Consider the following 6,493-nt stretch of genomic DNA (forward strand, 5'->3'; position numbering starts at 1 on the left):
TCTATTTCTCCACCTGTTTGTTCTCTGTATCTGTAACTCTGTTTCTGTTTTAATGTTTCATTTGTTTTGTTTTTCAGATTCCACATACAAGTTAAACCAAACAGTATTTGTCTTTCTGTGACATATTTCACCTTGCATAGTGCCCTCTAGGTCCATCCATGTTGTCAAAAATGCTAAGATTTCATTCTTTTTTGTGGCTAATATTCTATTGTGTATATACCGTATCTTCTTTATCCATTCGTGTGTTGATGGGCACTTGGGTTGCCCATCATGGGTTGATGGGCACTTGGCTATTGTAAATAATGCTGCAGTGAACATAGGGGTACATATATCTTTTGTAATTATGTGGTTTTGTTTTCCTTGGATAAATACCCAGGAGTGAAATTATTGGCTCATGGTAGTTCTATTTTTAATATTTTGAAAAATCTCCAACTGTTTTTCATAGTAGCTGTAGCACTTTACATTCCCACCAACAGTGCATGAGGGTTCCCTTTTCTCAGTATCCTCACTAACATTTTTTATTTGTTGTCTTTTTTATAATAATCATTCTGACAGGTGTGCAGTGATCACTTCCTTGATAATGAGTGATGTTGAGCATATGTCTGTATGTCTTCTTTAGAAAAATGTCTGTCCAGATCTTCTGCCCATTTTAAAAATTGGGTTGTTTGTTTTTTTATGTTGAGTTGTATGAGTTCTCTGAGTATTTTGGATATTAACCCCTTACTGGGTATATCATTTACAAGTATCTTCTATTCAGTAGATTTTTTTTTCCTCTTTCTTTAGTAGGTGTCCTGTTTCATTAGTAGGTGGTCTTTTTATTTTATTGATATTTCCTTTGCTGGGGAAAAGCTTTTTGTTTGATGTAGCCCCATTAGCTTATTTTTGCTTTTGTTTCCCTTGCCTGGATAGGCATATCAAAAAATATATTACTAAGACCTCTGTCAAGGAGAGTACTGCCTATGTTTTCTTCTGGAAGTTTTATGATTTCAGGTTTTACATTTGAGCCTTTAATCCATTTGAATTTATTTTGGGGCACAGTGTGAGAGAGTATCAGTTTGACTCTTTTGTCTGTAGCTGTCCAGTTTTCCCAACACTGTTTATCAAAGAGACTATCTTTTTCCCCCCATTGTATATTCTTGTCTTCTTTGTCATAGATTAATTGCCCATATAAGTGTAGCTTCATTTCTGGGCTCTCTATTCTGTTCCCTTGATGTATGTGTCTGCTTTTGTGCCAATACCGTTTAGATCACTGCAGCTTCATCAGATAACTTGACATCAGGAAGTGTGATACCTCCGACTTTGTTCTTCTTTTCTCAAAATTGTTTTGGCTATTCGGGGTTTTTAATGTTCCCATACACATTTTAGAATAATTTGTTTTAGTTCCGTGAAAAACGCCATGTGTCCCTCTCTTTTTTATTTATTTTTATTTATTTTAATTAATTTTTGGCTGTGCTGAGTCTTCGTTGTTGTGCAAGAGCTTTGTCTAGTTGCCGCAGGGAAGGCTACTCTGTAGTTGAGGTGCTCAGGTTTCTTACGATGGCTTCTTTTGTTGCAGAGCACGGGCTCCAGGGTACCCAGTAGTCGTGGCGGATGGGCTTAGTTGCTCCGTGGCATGTGGAATTTTCCCGGACCAGGGATCGAACCAGGTCTGGGAAGGACCTGGGATTGGCAGGTAGATTCTTAACAACTGGACCAACAGAAAAGTCCCTTGTCTCTCTTTTCAATGCAAAAGAATTTAATCTCAGCTCTGAGGCCTGGTTACCAATTCTGGAACAACAGGAAATATTTCTCTTATCCCCTCATAGCAGTAAGTGACTCCACTGCTGCTAATTCAGTGGTTCCCATCACACGTAAAGTAAAATCCACACTCCTTATCATAGCGTCTAAAACTTTACTTCATCAAACCCCAGCCTAACTGTCTTACCTCTGTGTCACTCTCCCTCCCCTTCACTCTGCTACAGCTCCATTAGGTATCAGTTTCGAAAACCCATCAAGTTTGTTTCCACCGTGGGACTTGGGCACCCTCAGTTCCTTCAGCCTGAAATTCTTTTCTCTCTCATGTCCCTGCACTTGCCTCCTTAAGTCTCAGTCTACTGAGTCCCTGCCTCACAGCAGCCTCCTTAGACCACTCATATTTCTGAATGATGCTTGCTTTGTTCCAGAGCATTATATTCCTGCAGCAGTGGTGGAAAGTGTTTTTTTTTTTTTAATATTCATCCTCTTGATAAAGCATGTAAGGAACATTTACTTGCAATTATTTTCTACCACATGAATGTGTGATTGTCTAATGTCAAAAAGTCAAGTCTAAGTCTCTAGTAAGTTTTAAGATTATTTGTGATATCTAAAACATAATTGATGGTTTAGTTGCTAAGACGTGTCCAACTCTTGCAACCCCATGGACTGTATCCTACCAGGCTCCTCTGTTCATGGGGTTCTCCAGGCAAGAATACTAGAGTGGGTTGCCATTTCCTTCTTCAGGGGATCTTCCCAACAAAACATAATTATGTAAACCTAATTCTTTGTGTCGAAATTTTCCACCATTTATATCTTTCCCCAAGTACAAAATGGGGATAGTAAGCAATGGTATACGAAGCTATTGATACTAAGGAATCAAGAAATGAAGTGAAAGTCGCTCAGTCGTGTCCAACTCTTTATGACCCCATGGACTATACAGTCCGTGGAATTCTCTAAGCCAGAGTACTGGAATGGGTAGCCTTTCCCTTCTCCAGTGGATCTTCCTAACCCAGGGATTGAATCCAGGTTTCCCACATTACAGGTGGATTCTTTACCAGCTGAACCACACAGGGAAGACCAAGAATACTGGAGTGGGTAGCCTATCCCTTCCCCAGCGGATATTCCTGACCCAGGAGTCAAACTGGGGTCTCCTGCATTGCAGGCAGATTCTTTACCAACTGAACTATCATAAGTAATCAAATAGCATTGTAATCTGATCACATGGACCACAGCAATGAAACTATGAGCCACGCATGTAGGGCCACCCAAGACAGGCGGGTCATGGTGGAGAGTTCTGACAAAAGGTGGTCCCCTGGAGAAGGGAATGGCAAGCCACTTCAGTACTCTTGCCTTGAGAACCCCGTGAACAGTATGAAAAGGCAAAAAGATAGGACACTGAAAGATAAGCTCCCCAGGTCAGTAGGTACCCAATATGCTACTGGATGGAGATCAGTGGAGAAATAACTCCAGAAAGAATGAAGAGACAGAGCCAAAACAAAACAACACCCAGCTGTGGATCTGACTGGTGATGGAAATAAAGTCTGATGCTGTAAAGAGCAATAGTGCGTAAGAACCTGGAATGTTAGGTCCATGAATCAAGGCAAATTGGAAGTGGTCAAACAGGAGATGGCAAGAGTGAACATCAACATTCTAAGAATCAGCGAACTAAAATGGACTGGAATGGGTGAATTCAGCTCAGATAACCATTATATCTACTACTGTGGGCAAGAATCCCATAGAAGAAATGGAGTAGCCATCATAGTCCACAAAAGAGTCCAAAATGCAGTACTTGGATGCAATCTCAAAAACGATAGAATTATCTCTGTTCATTTCCAAGGCAAACCATTCAATATCACAGTAATCCAAGTCTATGCCCCAACCAGTAATGCTGAAGAAGCTGAAGTTGAACAGTTCTATGAAGACCTACAAGACTTTTTAGAACTAACACCCAAAAAACATGTCCTTTTCATTATAGGGGACTGGAACACAAAAGTAGGAAGTCAAGAAATACCTGGAGTAACAGGCAAATTTGGCCTTGGAGTACAGAATGAAGCAGGGCAAAGGCTAATAGAGTTTGGCCAAGAGAATGCACTGGTCAGAGCAAACACCCTCTTTCAACAACACAAGAGAAGACTCTACCCATGGACATCACCAGATGGTCAATACTGAAATCAGATTGATTATATTCTTTGCAGCCAAAGACAGAGAAGTTCTATACAGTCAACAAAAACAAGACCAGGAGCTGACTGTGGCTCAGATCATGAACTCCTTATGCCAAATTCAGGCTTAAATTGAAGAAAGTAGGGAAAACCACTAGACCATTCAGGTATGACCTAAATCAAATCCCTTACGATTATACACTGAAAGTGACAAATAGATTCAAGGGATTAGATCTGATAGACAAAGTACCTGAAGAACTATGGACAGAGGTTCATGACATTGTACAGGAGTCAGGGATCAAGATCATCCCCAAGGAAAAGAAATGCAAAAAGGCAAAATGGTTGTCTGAGGAAGCCTTACAAATAGGTGTGAATAGAAGAGAAGTGAAAGACAAAGGAGAAAAGGAAAGATATACCTTTCCTTTGAAAGAGTTCCAAAGAACTCCTTTCAAAGAGTTTGAACTCCTTTGAACTCCTTTGAAAGAGTTCCAAAGAATAGCAAGGAGAAATAAGAAAGTCTTCCTCAGCGATCAGTGCAAAGAAATAGAGGAAAATTATAGAATGGGAAAGTCTAGAGATCTTTTCAAGAAAATTAGAGATAACAAGGGAACATTTCAGGCAAAGATGGGCACAATAAAGGACAGAAATGCTATGGACCTAACAGAACCAGAAGATATTAAGAAGAGGTGGCAAAAATACACAGAACTATATAAAAAAGATCTTCACGACCATTGTGCATAACCACAATGGTATGATCACTCACCTGGAGCCAGACATCTTGGAATGAGAAGTCAAGTGGGCCTTAGGAAGCATCACTACGAACAAAGCTAGTGGAGGTGACAGAATTCCAGTTGAGCTATTTCAAATCCTAAAAGGTGATGCTGTGAAAGTGCTACACTCAATAAGCCAGCAAATTTGGAAAACTCAGCAGTGGCCACAGGGCTGGAAAAGGTCCGTTTTCATTCCAATACCAAAGAAAGGCAATGCCAAAGAATGTTCAGACTACCACACGATTGCACGCATCTTTGTGCTAGTAAAGTAATGCTCAAAATTCTCCAAGCCAGGCGTCAATAGTACATGAACCATGAACTTCTAGATGTTCAACCTGGATTTTAAAAAGGCAGAGGAACCAGAGATCAAATTGCCAACATCTGCTGGATCATCGAAAAAGCAAGAGAGTTCCAGAAAAACATCTACTTCTGCTTTATTGAGTATGCCAAAGCCTTTGACTGTGTGGACCACAACAAACTCTGGAAAATTCTTCAAGAGATGGGAATACAGACCACCTGACCTACCTCCTGAGAAATCTGTATGCAGGTCAGGTAGCAACAGTTAGAACTGGACATGGAACAACAGACTGGTTCCAAATAGGAATAGGAGTACATCAAGGCTGTATATTGTCACCCTGCTTATTTAACTTCTATGCAGAGTACATCATGAGAAACGCTGGGCTAGATGAAGCACAAGCTGGAATCAAGATTGCTGGGAGAAATATCAATAACTTCAGATATGCAGATAACACCACCCTTATGGCAGAAAGGGAAAAAGAACTAGAGTCTCTTGATGAAAGTGAAAGTGGAGAGTGAAAAAGTTGCCTTGAAACTCCACATTCAGAAAACTAAGATCATGGCATCTGGTCCCAACACTTCATGGCAAACAGATAGGGAAACAGTGGAAATAGTGACAGACTTTATTTTTGGGGGCTCCAAAATCACTGCAGATGGCGACTGCAGCCATGAAATTAAAAGATGCTTGCTCCTTGGAAGAAAAGCTATGACAAACTTAGCGTATTAAAAAAGCAGAGACATCACTTTGCCAACAAAGGTCCATACAGTTAAACTATGGTTTTTCCAGTAGTCATGTACAGATGTGAGTTGAACCATGAAGAAGGCTGAGCACCAAAGAACTGATGCTTTCAAACTGTGGTGCTGGGGAAGACTCTTGAGAGTCCCTTGGACTGAAAGGAGATCCAACCAGTCCATCCTAAAGGAAATCAGTCCTGAATATTCATTGGAAGGACTGATGCTGAAGCTGAAACGCCAATACTTTGGCCACCTGATGTGAAGAACTCACTCATTTGAAAAGACCCTGATGCTCGGAAAGATTGAAGGCAAGAGGCGAAGGGGACCACAGAGGATGAGATGGCTGGATGGCATCACCAATTCAATGGACATGAATTTGAGTAAGCTCCAGGAGTTGTTGATGGACAGGGAAGCCTGGCGTGCCGCAGTCCATGGAGTCCTAAAGAGATGGAGACGACTGAGCGACTGAACTGATTGAACATTGTAATTCCCTGGTGGTTCAGTCAAGTAAAGGAGCCACCTTCAACGTCGGAGACCCCGGTTGGATCCCTGGGTCTGGAAGATCCCCTGGAGAAGGAAATGACCATCCACTCCAGTATTCTTGCCTGGAAAATCCCATGGACAGAGGAGCCTGTGGGCTGCAGTCTATGGGATGGCAACAGTCGGACAGGACTAGCGACTAAACCACAAGAACCACAGTACAGTTTGTTTTTTTTTAATACGGTTCAGGAGGCTACCAGGGGATTCATCTGAAGGCTTTCTGTTCTTTCTCTAGTACCAACTATTTCATCAGATATT

This window comes from Ovis aries, chromosome 14, assembly GCF_016772045.2.
Source record: "Ovis aries strain OAR_USU_Benz2616 breed Rambouillet chromosome 14, ARS-UI_Ramb_v3.0, whole genome shotgun sequence".
NCBI lineage: Eukaryota > Metazoa > Chordata > Mammalia > Artiodactyla > Bovidae > Ovis > Ovis aries.